This window comes from Rutidosis leptorrhynchoides, chromosome 5 (assembly GCF_046630445.1).
Source record: "Rutidosis leptorrhynchoides isolate AG116_Rl617_1_P2 chromosome 5, CSIRO_AGI_Rlap_v1, whole genome shotgun sequence".
NCBI lineage: Eukaryota > Viridiplantae > Streptophyta > Magnoliopsida > Asterales > Asteraceae > Rutidosis > Rutidosis leptorrhynchoides.
The window spans coordinates 405709730-405729163 of record NC_092337.1 but is presented as its reverse complement, the minus strand read 5'-3'; the positions used below and the strand labels follow the sequence as shown (position 1 = coordinate 405729163).

Sequence of the window (19434 nt, the reverse complement as noted above, 5' to 3'; positions counted from 1 at the left end):
GAGAATATAATAGTCATTAATAATAATAATAGATAATAATTAGGTCCATATCTACTCTAATTTTAAAAATAATAATTAATTAATAATTAATTTTCAAACGTATTGACCACGTAGTACGTGTTGCCCCGTACACTCTATAAACAAACACACCAGTGGCTGCGGCAAAACTTCAATTCATTTGAAACATGTCTATCATTCCAAAATTCAAATCCAAATCCACAAATATTTCTCTGTTTAGAACAATAACCTCCCTCATCGGACCACCAGAAATCCACGGGTTCGACCAAAAACCCACCGTGTCACCACCTCTTTCAACCGTAGTTTCGCACCCATACTCAGATGCCTTGCTCTACAACTCCGTTAGTAATCCACCACCACCACCACCACAACAAATGGCACCCACAATCACCCCCCTAACCGGATCACTGGAGATCCACCGGCCCGACCAAAAATCCACCATCCCACCTCCTACTTCAACCGTAGTTTCAGACCCATTCATAGATGCCATGGTTGCCAACTTCAACTCCATTAGTACCTCCCCAGATCCACCAATGGGTTACACCGAAAACATGTCCCCTACGTATCTATCAACCCGCAACCCATGTCTCGATTTCTTCTTCCATGTTGTCCCCGATTCTCCGACCGAAACGATCAATCGTCTCCTGGTTCAATCATGGAAACACGACCCTTTAAAAACGTTGAAATTAATCTGCAATCTACGTGGAGTACGTGGCAAGGGGAAATCAGATAAAGAAGGGTATTACACGTCCGCTTTATGCCTTCATAAAAACCATCCAAAAACCCTAGCTCTTAATCTGCCTTCCATGGCCGAATTCGGCTACTTTAAAGACTTGCCGGAGATACTCTATCGACTTCTCGAAGGACCCGACGTAAGACAAAAGGCGAAACAGGAACATCAAAAGCGATTGGCCGAACTATGTAGACTAAGTAGGATCCGAGTGGAGATCGATATGGCAAAGGTTAGTGCGATCAGAAAAGAGAAAAGGATCGCAATGGCTAAAAAAGCCATTGAACGGTTTAATTGTGACCCGGATTACAGATTCTTACACGACCGTGTCTCAGATTTTTTTTTGCCAAGCTTTTGCGGACTGATATCAAACACTTGGCGGACGGGAATTCGACGAAAATCAGTCTTGCTGCAAAATGGTGTCCGTCGATTGGTTCATCGTTCGATAAATCGACTATACTATGCGAAACTATCGCTAAGAAAGTGTTCCCACGCGAAGAATACACCGAATACGAGGGAGTAGAGGAAGCACATTACACGTATCGTGCTCGTGACCGGCTAAGGAAGCAAATCTTGGTACCGCTTCGAAAAGCATTACAGTTGCCTGAAGTTTACATTGGACAAAGCCAATGGGGCTTGATCCCTTACAATAGAGTGGCTTCGGTCGCCATGAATTTTTACAAGGAGAAGTTTTTATCGCATGATAAAACGAGATTTGAAGAGTATTTACGTTTGGTGGAGTTGGGAGAGGCCAAAATTGCGGCCGGTGGGTTGCTTCCGCACGAAATCATAAGACGTTTAGAAGACATATATGGTGGTCAGGTAGCAGAGCTTCAATGGAAACGAATGGTAGATGATATGTTAGAGAAAGGGAAGTTGAATAATTGCTTAGCGGTTTGTGACGTTTCGGCTAGCATGATTGGTCGTCCAATGGAGGTTTGTGTGGCTTTAGGTCAACTTGTTTCCGAGTTAAGCGAAGAGCCATGGAAAGGGAAGGTGATTACGTTTTGTAGAAGCCCGACAATGCATATGGTGGAAGGTAATGATTTGAGGTCGAAGACTGAATTTGTGAGAACGATGTATTGGGGAGTGAATACTAATTTTCAAAAGGTGTTTGATTTGATACTTGAAGTGGCGGTTAAAGCGAAACTGAGTGAAAAGGATATGATAAAGAGGGTGTTTGTGTTTAGTGACATGGAGTTTGATCAAGCTTCATTGAATCCATGGGAGACGGATTATCAAGCGATAAAGAGGAAGTTTACGGAGCAAGGCTACGGAGACTCGGTGCCGGAGATTGTGTTTTGGAATCTGAGAAATTCACCTGCGACTCCGGTCGCCGGTGACGAGAACGGGGTGGCACTTGTTAGCGGATTTTCAAAGAACATGATAAAGTTGTTCATAGAAGATGATATAGAGAGTTTGACGGCTGCGAGTGTAACGGCGAAGTATTATTTGACGCCTGAGGGTGTAATGGAGAGGGCCATTTCTGGCGAAGAGTACAAGAAACTTGTGGTGTTTGATTGATAATAAATCGAACTAGCGAAGTATGCAATTGTTTCAATAATAGGAATTTCGGGTTAGATTCAACCTTTATTTTTAAATCCCAGTTTATTCGAGGCACTTCATATGCAAGATAACTGTGATGTACATAACCATGTGTTATGAAATTCACAAAACGTTTAAACAGTCTTAACATTTTGATAGTAATAGTTTGTATTGTGCCGTTTATATATGTCGAAGTTCAAATGTTTTATATGGAGATTCAGATGCTTTATTAAGTTACACATTTCTGACCACAGCCCTCCTTTACTAACATTTCCTATTCCTAATGGTTTGATTTGAAAACCTAAATCTTTTACATTTGTGAATTATATATTGCTCATAAACCTGAATTCATACCATTAGTGGTTATTGGTTGGAATAAGGATATGGTGATGCCTTTGACTAATTTGAGATATATTATCACGAAGTAACAGATAGAGAGATTAAAGAGGGTATCTTCGACAATGAGAGTAATAAAATGGGCAGGATGTACACTCGAGTTTTTTAACTAATCCTTGTATTCTTGAAACTTAATTAAAAAAAATGAGTACTTTCAAAAATATTTAATAATTACTATTATCTTCTTTATTTTGTTATATGAATTTTAAAGACCCAATACTAAATACAAAAAAACCTTACATTGACGGCCCATATTTACAAACCCTCATGTAAACGACCGTCGCTCTTCCTCTCCACCTAACCAATCGTTGTCGTCTTCTTCATCTCCTAACCTCACCACCAATCCACTCCATTGACCAGCTACAGTTTTACCGTCTTTAACTTAATAACTTCGATCATATTCACCGTTTACAATTCGGTTTTATAATAGGTTTAGAAGAGTTATTTTGCTTTGGCACCAAAGTTCATTATGTTAGAATTAGTGTGCACGCCATAACACAATTCTATACTATCGCTTATATACGGGCATATGAGGTCACACACTTTAGCATTTAGACACCATTATTATATATTGTTGATATATAATTATAACATATAGTTTAAAAAAAGGGTATTTAATAAAATACGGTTTAATTAAATATCAAATACTCAATGACTATTTGATCGCAATTTATTTGATAAATTTATTTTAAATAAAGTTAAAAGATAAGTTAAATATTACTCGGTATCTTTTAACAACTACACGATGACTTGCTCTCAAAAGATTTGTCATAAGATTTGGTTCACATTATTTTTAAGAGATAAATAATTGGACCTTATAAGTCAAAAGTTGGTTCACATATTTTTGTTTTTGTTGAAAACGATAATAAACAAAGAATAGATCAAAATGGTTTTGACAACTTATAAGGATGAGACCAATCTTTTGAAAAAGCATTATTCGATTACAATATAAGGAATAGAGGTTCCATTGTTCATAATATATATTAGAGAAAATAAAGTGTTGTCATTCATTTACGATTCTTACTGCAAAACACAAAAATTAGTTTTAATTTGTTTTCTTGATGATCAAATTAAGAGGGTTGATGTCCCTTTTTCTGTTTGTCATTTACGGCCAAAGAGCAAAAGAAAACCATAGTGTTTTCTTATATGGTTTTGAGCATTTAATCGATTAATCAAAGAGTTTGATTAATTATTATTTCAGGTTATTCGGACTAGCATCCAACCGGTGTTGCTCGACGTGCTGTGTAGATTAACCATAGAGATATTCATACACTTTGAATATATGTTTCAACCTAGACATGGAGAGTTCTTTCTACAGCTTTTGCATCGCTCACTAAAAACATGGAGAGTTCTTTCTACCGCTCTTGCATCGCTCACTAAAGGTATATCTAAACTCCTCTTTGTGAATTTATTAGTTGACAATTATTAGTGGTGTAATTGGATCTTGTTGGGATCGTTAATCGTGTGAATGTTTTGCTAGAAAGTTTATATTAAAATAAATGATATTTATTTTAAAGTTAATAAATGATGTTTATTTTCATGTTCCGCTGCATTTATAAAATTTAAAAGTACACACGGTTTTCCATCAGTGGTATCCAAGCCGCTTTTACACCGTTTTAATTGTCGTGTGACTATTCTTTAGATTTAGCTTTGTGGTGTATTGGTGAAAGTCGAAACTTTTTTGGTTTTAAAGTCAACGCGGTTGATTTAGACTTAACCTAATGACGCACAAATATAATTGAAAGAATATTACTAATTTAAATTGTAGATTTAATTATTATGGCTTGAAATTTTTTATTATAATTGTTGATTGCTGTATTCCATGGTTGTACACATGCATTGTAACCATGGACAAGCCATATGTAGGTTTTAATAATGTAGTTATTAAAATTATAATTGCACACATAGCCCATAATGCTCCGACCTATGTATGATTGTTGTGATTGTTGATTACGACAATATTATGTCATGTTGATTATTTATTTTATTAGAAATGCCATTTGAAGTCAAAGTTGTATTTTATTTATTTTTCAATTTCATAGTATTTATTTATGTTTATTCTAAATTGTAAAAGTATTAGATTAGTTGTATTTTTTAATTTTAAATAAATGTAATAAGATGCAGATTGAAGATATAGATGCAACTTCGTTAACAACGATGACGTTTGTCAAGTTTTTCACTTGGTTATTGAATCAAGTGGGAGCTACGATATTGCCCTTAGTATGACCTCTTGATCCCATGTCGGCTCATGGGATCAAGCATAAGATTTTTGGGCTAGGCTATGTGTGTGTGATGCATGGTTGTGTTTTATTTTTATGCATTTATATTTAATTGTTGATTATAATATATGCTAAATATTTTTGATGAAAACATCAAACAAAACCGGTAACGAGTTTCAAGATTAAAATTGATGATTTAAAAAAAAAAAAATTAAACTCTAACGAGTTTAAAAAATGTTTTTTGAAACTCAAATAATATATATGGGCGACATCTTTTAAGACTGTTTTAAAACGATACACAATGTGTATTTGTTATTTTTATATATAAAATAAAATAACAAACTAGACACATAAACACGATTGACATATATATAATTGGTTAAAATGTTTTTAACTAATAGTGTAGCGAATCTTGTGTGCATGCATTATTCGTTGACACGAACGTTTTCTAAAATACCCGTCAAATTTAATTCATGCCATCCAATGAGCTTGCAAACACTCCTCGTTATTTTTCTGATCTAGTGAGACCAGGCTGAATTATAGCCACGAGGTGGATGTTTCGATCTAGTGAGACTAGCGTGAATTTTCACTGTTTCCAAATTGGACGACTTAATCGTATTCACGGTGAGACCTGAGTTCGAGGCAAGGATGGGACAAACATGCCATTAGATAATAGTGGTTTGTTGGATTACATATATCTCTAGGTCCCATAAGGATCTAAGAGTTGTACTTGTAATGCAATTGGTACCCGCTACCTACCAATAGACTCCATAACTGCTAGCTGACCAACAGATGTGGCTATGAAACCTCTATGTGGATCTTAGGCTTTCGTAATTTAATTGTTTTTTTTAAATATTATAAAAACTTGGGTAGTTAATTTATTAAAGTTCAATATCGAAAATACTAAATTGAATCTTATATCTGTTGTAGATGTCAAATAATTAAAACGTAAACCAAAACACTTCCTTCTTTGTTGGAGAAGGATAAACTCAATGTTCAAACTTCCTAGACTGGCACTGCAACCCGAGAATTGTTCTCAAGCATGAATGGAAGTTGAACAAAATTAGAACCCTTATCTTATCCTCCTGTTTGCGCAACTCCTGCTACTAAGCAAAATGCTTATCAAAAGTTGTTCGATGAGTAGGAGAAGTAGGATGAAAAAGGTGAAAAAGAATAAGTCGAATACTTTGTGGATGGGATATGGTAAATCATTTGCCAGGAAAATATTCCACCTTCTAAGAAGTAAATCCCAACAAAAGACGCCGAATGTTTCCATTGTGGAAAGGTTGGCAATTGGAGAAGGAAGTTGTCCTATTTACCAATCTGAGCCGAGAAAAGGCAATGCTGGTAAGACTAGCAAACTCAGGTATATTTCATATACAGTTATATACTTTTTCTAGTGATTCTTGGATTTTTGTTAACCGGTTGTGGCCTTCACACCTGTAACAATATGAAAGGAATGAGAAGAAGTAATAGACTGAAGAAAGGCACGCTAGATTTGCGAGTGAGCAATGGGAATCAAACTTCGATTGAAGCCATTGGTCACTATGAGCTTAATCTTCCAAGTGGTCTTATTGTTTTATTGAAACAATGTTATTATGATCCTAGTATTAGGAGCAATATTATTTGAAAGATGCTGATTTTAAACTTGCATATACGCACTTTTATATTTCAATTTCTAAGGATAATATTTTTTTTATCTTAATGCCTATCCAAGTGATGGTATTTTTGAAATTGATATGCATGGTGTGATTTCAAATGAGAGTTCTATGTATACCTGTACCGCCAAGCAATTCAAGCAACGTTTGAATAAGACCTATCTATGACATTGTCATCTTGGTCATATAAACAACGCATTTCAAAACTCCATTCTTATGGACTTTTGGAATCAAATGGCTTTGAGTCATTTGATGTATGTGAGTAATGTTTATGTGAAAGGATGACAAAAGCTCATTTCTCTGACTTAGGTGAAAGAGCTACATATCTTTTAGGACTAATACATATTGATGTATGTGGCCCTTTAGAACAATGTCTAAAAATGGTAAGTCTTACTTCGTTACAATAACCGATGGTTATAATAGATATGGTTATGTTTTAATTGCTGAAACATAAACATGAAGTTTTTGAAATGCTCAAAAGTCTTTCAAAATAAAGTAAAGAGTCAGCTTGGAAATATCATTAAATCACTTCACTCTGATGGATGAAGTGAGTATATGAGTCAAGAGTTTTTGGACATCCTGTAGAATTGTGGGATTGTCTTACAATTCACTCCACCTCATACACCATTACTCAATGGTGAGTCTGAATGGACGAATCGAACTTTACTTGATATGGTTTCATCTATGATGAGTCTGACTACTCTACCACCGTTTTTTTGGGGTTATGCATTAGAGCCTGCTGCAGGCATACTCAATATGGTTCCAACCAAGAAGGTAGAAAAGACACCATATAAAGTATGGCATGGGAAGATTCTCAAGTTGTCTTATTTGAAATTCTGGGGTTGTGAAGTGTATGTGAAGCATGACACTTCAAACAAATTAAAACCCTGAAGTATTAAATTTCATTTTATGGAATACCCAAAGGAAACAATGGGTTACTACTTCTACTACGAAGCTGAAAACAAAGTGTTTTCTGCTCGGTCTACTGAATTCTTTAAAAAAGAGATCTTCTCTTATAAGAATTTAGTGGGAGTAAAGTAGATCTTGAAGAAATTCAAGAACCACAAAGTAACATACCTTCTATAAGCACTAGTAATATACACGTTAAATCTGAACGCATTGTTGGTGAGCCAGAACGTATTGCACCTGCACTTCATAGATCTAGTAGAACTCCTCATTGGCATAAGAGGTTTGATTATCTGATTAATTCAGATGAACCTCACCTAGAGGATTGTGAACCCTCTAGCTACCGTGAGGCCATATAAGATCACGAATCTTAAAAATGGCGAGATACTATGAATGCAAATATGCAGTCCATGAAAGATAATCAAGTATGTGACTTGATTGATCTTCCACTCAATTGTAAGACAATGGGGTGTAAATGAGTCTTCAAAAAGAAGACTAGCATGGACGGTAATGTAAATACTTCTAAAGCCCGATTTGTAGCAAAAGGTTATGATGAAACTTTTCACTGATCGCGAGCTTTATAAATTAGGATACTTATTGCCATAGCTACTTTTCATGATTATGAAGTATGGTAAATGGATATCATAATCGCTTTTCTAAATGGAGACCTAAGCGAGGATGTATATATGGTTCAGCCGAAAGGATACATATATCCTAAGCATCCTAATAAAGTATGCAAGCTTCTAAAATCCATTTATGGATTAAAGCAAGCATTCAGGAGCTAGAATCTTAAGTTTGATGAGAATATCAAAGAATTTGGTTTTTCTCAAAAACAAGATGAGCTCTATGTTTACATTAAATCTAGTGGGAGCAAAGTAGTCTTCTTGATTTTGTATGTTGATGACATACTGCTTATTGGAAATAACATTTCAACTTGCAAGATGTCAAGTCTTGGCTTGAAAATATTTTTTTCATAAAAGATCTTGGAGAAGCTACTTATAAACTTGGAATCATGATCTATAAAAATAGATTCAAAATGGCTTATTGGTTTGAATTAATGTACATATCTTATCTTACAGAGATTTAGCATGCATTACTCCAACCTTGGAGCATTGCATGTTCAAAAGGACATATCCTTGAGCAAGTCTCAAAATCTTATCACACATGATGAGATAAGACAAATGAATTATATCCCATATGCTTCGACTATAGGATCCATTATGTATGCCATGTTATGTACTAAAATGATATCTCGTTATTTTTGAGTTTGACGAGTCGTTATCAACAAAATCTAGGTTAAGAACATTTGATTGTTGTTAAGAATATTTTTTAAGTATTTGTAGAGTACTAAAGATATGTTCTTGGTTTACGATGGTTTGGAAAAGAAATTAAGTATTAACCATAATACATATGCTAGTTTCCAAATTGATCGAGATGATTCTCGATCCCAGTCAGGTTGTGTCTTTGTCATGATGGACGAGACAATTAATTGAAAGAGCTCAAAGTAGAGCATTGTTACACATTCTACAACAAAAGCAGAATACATTGTTGCTTGAGAAGCTGCTCAGGAAGCTGTCTAGATTAAGAAGTTTACTGTTGAACTCGAAGTAGTTCCCAACATTAAATCTTCTATGAAAATGTATTGTGATAGTTCGTCGTGTATTATACTTGCAAAAGAATCACATATACATTAATCCATCTGACACATTCTTCAAAAGTTTGACTACATTCATGAAGTCATTGAGAAGAATGTTATTAGTATTCTTAAGGTTCAAACAGATGATATCGTGGCTGAACCGTTCACGAAGCCCTTGATGCACAACTAGCATGATGATCATGCTAGTAATATTGGACTTCATTAAGCTACTAATCTTTTTCATTTGTAATTTAGTATTTAGATATCTCTAGAACATTAAACAGTTTAATCTAAATGAATTGAGATACTCGGTATGGTCGTTTTCATTTATATTACTGTGTTCTATATTAGCATGTTTAATCCATGAATAATTGTTGATTATTCTAAATCTCCATAATCGGTCATGTTATGGAAATAACATGAATTAAGATTATTATGAAATTTGGTTTTATTCACTGATGGTGAATAGTTGACTAGCCGAGGCAAAAATTCATATGTATTCGTTGATGATGAATATTGGAATGACTCAATCATGAGATGTCACTGCATGGATCGTCGTCAATAATGAATCTCATAATGGTTATGTCTTTGTGTCCTTAGACCTGAGATGTATATGTTGGTTTTCGATTGTATGACATATTATACTTTGATATGGTTAAACGTTGTCCTGAACAAGGTAGTTATAAAGGCCATCATTGGGTATGATGTGAAGTACATGACAAACACATATAATCAAAATGGGATTTATTCCTCTACACGAGAGTATGATACCACTGGGCCCCTCGATGAAAATGAATGGATATTTACACGGCCGTGTCTAAGATATATTGATTGATGATCAATTTCTAACTTGGTGATCACATTCAAAATTTCTAGATCGAGAAACATAATTAGTTGATAAATGAGAATGACTGGATCCATGTCTCATGTCAACTCGGTATCAGTAATAAAGGGACGACTGACACTCAATCATTAAAATCATTTTTAATAATAATGATAGTCATTTAGCTGAAACAAACACTTGTATATTTTCAGGGGCATTGACGTGTTGCTAGACGCCAATATATGTCTGTATAGTTTTCTAGATGTTATGGTATGCACAAGTGGGAGTTTGTTAGAATTAGTGTGCACGTCATAACACAAATCTATACTATCGCTTATATACGGGCCTATGGGGTCACACACTTTAGCATTTAGACACCATTATTATATATTGTTGATATATAATAATTATAACCTATAGTTTAAAAAAGGGTATTTAATTAAATACGGTTTAATTAAATATCAAATGCTCAATGACTATTTGATCACAATTTATTTGATAAATTTATTTTAAATAAAGTTAAAAGATAAGTTAAATATTACTCGGTATCTTTTAACAACTACACAATGACTTGCTCTCAAAAGATTTGTCATAAGATTTGGTTCACATTATTTTTAAGAGATAAATAATTGGACCTTATAAGTCAAAAGTTGGTTCACATGTTTTTGTTTTTGTTGAAAACGATAATAAACAAAGAATAGATCAAAATGGTTTTGACAACTTATAAGGATGGGACCAATCTTTTGGAAAAGCATTATTCGATTACAATATAAGGAATAGAGGTTCCATTGTTCATAATATATATTAGATAAAATAAAGTGTTGTCATTCATTTACAATTCTTACGGCAAAACACAAAAATTAGTTTTAATTTGTTTTCTTGATGATTGTTATAATTCAGTAGGCTTATAACTACCTTTAGTGGTTTGATTCTTGATGTTATAATTCAGTAGGCTTATAACTACCTTTAGTGGTTTGATTCTTGATTTAGAATACTAATAATGAAGTGTAAGAACAAAGATGATAATGGAGAGAAAGAAAGAAACACTTTGTAAGTGTGAGAAATGGTGCAAGTTTAATGCTTGCATTCATGAGTATTTATAGCCTAAAATCTCAATATAAAAATACATACTTTGTGTACCAAAATTGACTATATGTATACACCAAAATTGACTATCCATATCTATATTATTATTATTATTATAACACTCCCCCTTGGATAGCAATTTTATTTTGTTGAAGATCAACTATAAATTACTGCCTCGTTAAAAACCTTGCTAAAGAAAACCCAGTGGGAAAAAACTTTAGCTAAGGGAAAAAGAGTGCAGCATGGAGTTGACTCCCCCTCAAGTAGACATCGCTTCAGCTGTTACATCTTTTGAACATGTCTCATGCCAATGTTATGAACGTGTGTTCTGAAAATAGCAGTTGGAAGTGCTTTCGTGAAAAGATCAGCAGAGTTTTTGCTAGATTGCACATATCTCATTTCAATCTGGTTGTCCTTAATGAGATTTTGAGTGTATGAGAAGAATCTAGGTGGTATGTGTTTTGTTCGGTCACTTTTGATATACCCTTCTTTCATCTGTGCTATGCAAGCTGCATTATCTTCATAGATAGTTGTTGGACTTTTATCGCGTTCTAGTCCACAAGAATCAGTAATGAGTTGTGTCATTGATCTCAACCAAAAACATTCTCGAGTAGCTTCATGTAATGCAATCACTTCGGCATGATTTGACGATGTAGCAACAAGTGTTTGTTTTTGAGAACGCCATGATATTGCAGTACCTCCATTTAGGAATACATATCCAGTTTGAGATTTAGCTTTATGTGGATCAGATAAATAACCTGCATCTGCATAACCAACCAAATCTTGTTTTGATTCGTTAGAATAAAATAATCCTAAATCAGTAGTTCCTCGAAGGTATCGAAATATGTGTTTGATCCCATTCCAGTGTCTTTTGGTAGGAGCAGAGCTGAACCTTGCCAACAAATTAACTGCAAAAGAAATGTCAGGTCTTGTACAATTTGTAAGATACATAAGAGCTCCAATTGCACTAAGATATGGTACTTCTGGTCCAAGAATGTCTTCTTGATCTTCACATGGACGAAATGGATCAGCTTCAACATTGAGTGATCTAACAACCATAGGAGTACTTAATGGTTTTGCCTTGTCCATATTGAAACGTTTCAAAATCTTTTCAGTATATGTTGTTTGATGTACAAGTAAACCATTAGGCATATGCTCAATTTGTAAACCAAGGCAATACTTGGTTTTTCCGAGATCTTTCATTTCAAATTCTTTCTTTAGAAGTTGAATGGCTTCATGGATCTCTTTATTTGTACCTATGATGTTAAGATCATCAACATAAACAGCTATGATCACATATCCGGATGTTGTTTTCTTAATGAAAACACAAGGGCAAGTAAGATTATTTGTATACCCTTTGCTTATCAAGTAATCACTTAATCGGTTATACCACATACGTCCCGATTGTTTTAACCCATATAAAGATCTTTGTAATTTAATCGAATACATTTCTTTGGGTTTTGCATTTGATGCTTCTGGTACCTTAAATCCTTCAGGTATCTTCATATATATATCACTATCAAGTGATCCATATAAATAAGCAGTCACAACATCCATGAGATGCATTTCTAAATTTTTAGAAACTGCCAGACTGATTAAGTACCTAAAAGTAATTGCATCCATAACAGGAGAATAAGTTTCTTCATAATCAATTCCCGGTCTTTGAGAAAAACCTTGAGCTACAAGTCTAGCTTTATACCTTGTAACTTCATTTTTCTCATTTCTTTTTCGGACAAAAATTCATCTGTATCCTACAGGTTTCACATCTTTAGGAGTGAGAATGATGGATCCGAAAACTTTTCTTTTATTGAGTGATTCTAATTCAGCTCGTATTGCTTCTTTCCATTGAGCCCAATCATGTCTATTTTGACATTCAACCATAGATGTTGGTTCTGGATCATCATCATTATTCATGATGTCATATGCAACATTAAATGAAAATTTCTCATCAAGATTTTTCATTTCATTTCGGTTCCATAATATTTTTGAATATGCATAATTGATTGCAATTTCTGTATTGACATCATCAATCTCCTCTGCAGTAGGAGTACTGATTTGTGGTTCTTCTTGAACACTTTCTTTTACTTCATTATCAGCTGATTTTCTTTTTCGAGGATTTTTATCCTTTGAACCGATTGGTCTTCCACGTTTCTGACGTGGCAAAGATTCATGAGTGACGTTATTGCCAGCTTTTGGAATTTCAATTCGAGCTGGAGTATTTACTGCTGGTATATATGATTTTGTCACCGTTTTTGTATCTGTAAATGCATCTGGCAATTGATTTGCAAGTTCTTGTATATGCATTATCTTTTGAACTTCTGTCTCGCATTCTTTTGTGCGAGGATCAAGATACTTTAATTGAGGTTCACACCATGAAACATCATTTTCTTTATTTTTCATTTCTCCCCCTAATCTAGGGAACAATGTTTCATTAAAATGACAATCAGCAAAACGTGCTGTAAAAACGTCACCTGTCATAGGTTCAATATACCTTAATATTGAAGATGTTTCATATCCAACATATATTCCCAACCTCCTTTGAGGACCCATTTTTGTACGTTGTGGTGTCGCAATTGGAACATACACTGCACAACCAAATGTTCTAAGATGGGAAATATTTGGCTCTTGACCAAAAGCAAGTTGTAGGGGGGAATATTTATGACTTGCACTTGGTCTGATGCGAATCAATGCAGCAGCATGTAAAATTGCATGACCCCATATAGATACAGGGAGTTTTGTTCTCATTATCAATGGTCTAGCGATTAACTGTAAACGTTTAATCAATGACTCGGCTAAACCATTTTGTGTATGCACATGAGCAACAGAATGTTCAACAACAATTCCTATAGACATGCAATAGTCATTAAATGCTTGAGATGTAAATTCACCAGCATTATCAAGTCTCACCCTTTTAATGGTGTAATCAGGAAAATGAGCTCTCAATTTAATAATTTGGGCAAGAAATTTTGCAAATGCCACATTACGGCTTGATAACAGACAAACATGAGACCATCTGCTAGATGCGTCTATTAGAACCATGAAATATCTAAATGGTCCACATGGTGGATGAATTGGTCCACATATATCACCTTGAATTCTTTCAAGAAACATTGGTGATTCTTTCTCAACCTTAAGTGGTGAGGGTCTAGTTATCAATTTTCCAAGAGAGCAAGATGTACATGGAACCATTGTATCATGATGGATTTTTCTATCCTTTAGTGGATGTCCATGAGTACATTCAATAATCCTTTTCATCATTGTTGATCCTGGATGGCCTAATCTGTTATGCCATAAACTGAATACACCAGGATCAATATATTTTTCGTTAACTACCATATGTATTTCTGGTACATTTATATGTGTATAATGTAATCCAGAACTAAGTCTTGGCAGTTTTTCAACCACATGACTCTTGTCAGTGATACTTAAATATTTCTCATTTTCTGTTGTCACTGACTGATAATCATACCCGTTAAGGTATATGTCGGAGAAACTCAATAAATTTCTGCTTGACTTGGGAGAAAATAAGGCATCATTTATTAAAAATTTTGTACCATTTGGTAGTATGAAATTTGCCTTTCCTATCCCTTTTATCAAGTTAGCAGGTCCTGATATTGTATGTATAGTTCCTTCCGTTGGTTTTAGATCAATAAAATATTTCTCGGATTTAAGTATAGTGTGTGTAGTTCCACTGTCTGCTATACAGAGATCTCCACCACTTGATTGATGTTGTATTCCAGCAAAATTCATATTGAACTTCATATATAAGAAATAAATAGTGAGTACATTAATATTACACAATATTTTAAACGCAAATAGATAGTACTGAAACATTTAGCAAACATAATGACAAAGACAGACGATATTAAATCGTTTATTTTTCAAAAGACACACAACTTAAACATTCAAGAAATCTTCATATAAATCAGATGGTTTCTCAGTGACTGTTGGATCAATATTATCCACAAAATTTACTTCCTTTTCTTTACCTTTCAGCGAATCCTGATACATCTTAACAAGATGTTTAGATGTTCGGCAAGTATTAGCCCAGTGGCCCATTCTACCACATCTGTAGCAAGATTCTTCAGAATTTTTAGAAGAATTTTCTTCAACATCTTGTTTAATGGGCTTGTTTTGTGGTTGATATTTATATTTTCGTGGATTACTATTTCTTTGACCACCACGGCCACGACCACGACCACGTCCACGCCCATTACCATTACCATAAGGATGGTTTCTACCATAGTTATGGCTTTTGGCATGATGATGGTGATGGTTATTATAACCACGACCTTGCCCGCGTCCTTGTCCCTGTTTATAATTATTTGCAGTATTTGCTTCAGGGATTGCAAGTGTACCAGTAGGACGGGATTGCTGATTTTTCATTAATAGCTCATCATTTTGCTCTGCAACTAAGAGATATGAATTAAGTTCAGGATATGTTTTGAACTTTAGCATTCTCAAATTTCTTTGCACTGTGATGTTTGCAGCATTCATTGTGGAGAAAGTTTTCTCCATCATGTCTGCATCACTAATTTCATGTCCACAGAATTTAAGTTGTGAACATGTATTATACAGAGCTGAGCTGTATTCATTTACTTTCTTAAAGTCTTGGAACCTTAATGTTCTCCATTGTTCCATTGCAGCTGGAAGTAAAATTTCTCTTTGATTATTGAATCTGCTTTTGAGACCTTCCCATAAAACATGGGGATCTTCTACAGTCACATAATTATTTTGTAAGCATTCATCAATATGTTGATGAATAAAGCAACATGCCGTAGCTTGTTCTTTTTCAGAACAAGTGTTGTTTTCATTTATGGTTTCAAGAATGCCCATTGATTTAAGATGCATTTTTACTTTTATAACCCATGGCATGTAGTTGTTTCCAGTTGATTCTAAAGGAGTAAATTTAAGCTTTTCCAGATTCGACATTTTCTATTATCAAAAATTAAAACAAACATCATGATAAATTAGAGTCAATTTATATTCATAAGTATATAAACATTAAACATAAATTTAATATAACATAAATGATAAGTAGGTGACAGTGTCGACCATGTGTAAGCAATCATAAATAAATGTTATATAACAAAAATATAAATATTAGTAAACATAAATGAAAATTTGGCGACAGTGTCGACCATATATTTTTTCAGGTGGTATAACCGACCTATATCATTCTGGTGGTATAACCGACCATATATCATTTTGGTGGTATAACCGACCATATATCATTTTGGTGGTATAACCGACCATATATCATTTTGGTGGCAGAGCCAACCATATTTAGTATTAAGATTATCGCGCTGATAACGTGTTATAATTCAGTAGGCTTATAACTACCTTTAGTGGTTTGATTCTTGATGTTATAATTCAGTAGGCTTATAACTACCTTTAGTGGTTTGATTCTTGATTTAGAATACTAATAATGAAGTGTAAGAACAAAGATGATAATGGAGAGAAAGAAAGAAACACTTTGTAAGTGTGAGAAATGGTGCAAGTTTAATGCTTGCATTCATGAGTATTTATAGCCTAAAATCTCAATATAAAAATACATACTTTGTGTACCAAAATTGACTATATGTATACACCAAAATTGACTATCCATATCTATATTATTATTATTATTATAACAATGATCAAATTAAAAGGGTTGATGTCCCTTTTTCTGTTTGTCACTTACGGCCAAAGAGCAAAAGAAAACCATAGTGTTTTCTTATATGGTTTTGAGCATTTAATCGATTAATCAAAGGGTTTGATTAATTATTATTTCGGGTTATTCGGACTAGCATCCAACCGGTGTTGCTCGACGTGCTGTGTAGATTAACCATAGAGATATTCATACACTTTGAATATATGTTTCAACCTAGACATGGAGAGTTCTTTCTACCGCTCTTGCATCGCTCACTAAAGACATGGAGAGTTCTTTCTACCGCTCTTGCATCGCTCACTAAATGTATATCTAAACTCCTCTTTGTGAATTTATTAGTTGACAATTATTAGTGGTGTAATTGGATCTTGTTGGGATCGTTAATCATGTGAATGTTTTACTTGAAAGTTTATATTAAAATTAATGATAATTATTTTAAAGTTAATAAAAGATGTTTATTTTCATGTTCCGCTGCGTTTATAAAATTTAAAAGTACACACGGTTTTCCATCACATTATGCTTATGTTTTATAAGAGGTTTAGAAGAATTTAATACAATTTCTCGAATTATCGTTATCAACAATGAATTGAGTAGAGGATTTGAACCAGACGATGAAGTTAATATGGATGATAACCAGGATGTAAACCATACTGAAATATTAATAATCTTGGAGATTGAGATAATACTCAAGTTAGAGATGAAATTAAACCTCGAGAGGAGATGAATATCGATGGAAAACTAGTCAACTGCCATCTTGTTTTGCTTATATTGAGGGTGTTGATATGGCTATTGTTGACAATTGGATGATGTCACATTAAGAATTTAAAAATGATCTAACTCGAAGGATGCGTGATGGTTTTTAATTCTGTTGTTGTTATCAGTTTATGTTCGAATAGTCCCTGAGCTTTTGTTATCAGTTTGATACATTGTATTGTTTCTTGTTTTGTTATCAATTGGATTAGTTTGGGTAATTAGTATTCTCTTGATGGTTTTTTTGTATAACCCTTGAGCTCTTTGTTTGTATTGCCACTTTTGTTTTAATTGTATCTTTTCCTTTTACAAAATAGTAACTTAATAATATATTTATAATACTGTTTTGGTTGTGAGATATCTTGAAAAAAATCACAGCAAACGCAATAAAAATTGTTTCATCGCTATGATAGTATGCAACCTTGTTAAATCAAATTAAACAGAAAAATACTAGAAGCAATTAGATGTAGCAATGTCAGTGGCTGTTATATGGCATATTACTCCATCCATTTAAAGTAATGTTACTTGTTTTGTTTGTATTGTACGGAGTATATTATGGAGTATACAATACACAATGTTTTTGCTTTAAAAAAAGGGAATAAAATGGATATTATAAATATTTTTGAAAGTACATGACTTCCTTAAATATTTTTTCAAATTACCCTCGTCCCTTAAAAAACTCTGTACACTCTTCTTATTTCTAAAAAAAAAAAAAAAAAAAAAAAAAAGTCAGGGAATATTATTGGAGATGTGTGTATGGCTATTAAGGAATTCTTCACTATTGGAAACTATTAAGAGAGATTAATGGTACTCTGATTACTGTTGTGCCTAAGTTAAAACAATCAGAATAAAGCCTCTGATTTCAGACCCACTACATGTACTCTTCAAATGCATATATAAAATTCTACTACGTAAATAGGATTAACAATGGGTTGAACAAGCTTGTAAAAAAGTGTTTTTTTTTTTTTTTCCTTCTTGTTGTATCTTTGGTTTCGAGCGGTTTTCTTTTAAAAAACGATTTTGTTTTCATTTTAGTTTTCATTCGTTTTGCCGGAAAAAATAAACTATAATCAAAGTGCTTTTATCCCGAATTCATGAGTTTGTTAAAAGAAAACATAGAAAGAACACTAATAAAATAATTTTTCTATAAAATCTTATATCACCATTAAAACTTTATATTATAAGTAACATTATAAGATGATAACATTGTGGATGTGTTGCATGATAGTAATGGTGATAGTCTTGGTCTATATTGGTTAATAAGTGTTAGATAATAAGTTAGGCTCAACCCGATTGTGGGTTTGGGTCCATTAAATTTTTAGGGTTATGAAGCCTATATATAGTGGCTAATGTAATCAATAATAGTCACGGGTTTACATTCTCTTACATGATATCAGAGCCAGTTTCTCTAACCTTCAGACCTACCGCTTCCGCCTACTATCACCAAATATCCTTCGATCATCGACTACTTGTCGATGATTCGGAGGGATCCCAAGCCATCGATGTTACTAAATTCTCTCCCTCAATCTTTAAACCTCTATTGGTATTATTACTAAATTCTCTCCCTCAATCTTTAAACCTCTATTGGTATTATTACTTTGTGTATACTGATACAGTTAATTTGGTCAGAATAAATAAACTACATTTATTCTCCCACTACCTTCTTTCAATTTTTGCACAATTACTATTTTTTCTTGTAATAAAAGCTTACATTACAACATTTTTATTGAAACATGTATTTTGCATACATATGTAACGTAATTAATCTCGCAAAAAGAACTAATATTTGAATAATAATAATATAACAATTATTATAATTATAATAATAAAGTTTGTTTTAAAATTGAGTATTTATTTTTTTAATAATAATTATTAATATTAACAAATGCCTCTAGAAATTTGTTTAAACTTAAAATATAAATATTATATAAAGATTATACAATATGCTTCAAAGTTTGTACATATGTGTATGAGGTGTTTTGTAAAAGATTATACAAATTTTTTAAAATTTGTATAT

At 33.4% G+C, this 19434-nt stretch overlaps 1 pseudogene; it reads left to right on the top strand.

Annotated features, from left to right (window-relative positions):
- The first annotated feature begins 392 nt into the window (after positions 1-392).
- Positions 393-2369, top strand: LOC139846482 (uncharacterized; annotated as a pseudogene).
- The last annotated feature ends 17065 nt before the right edge of the window (positions 2370-19434 follow it).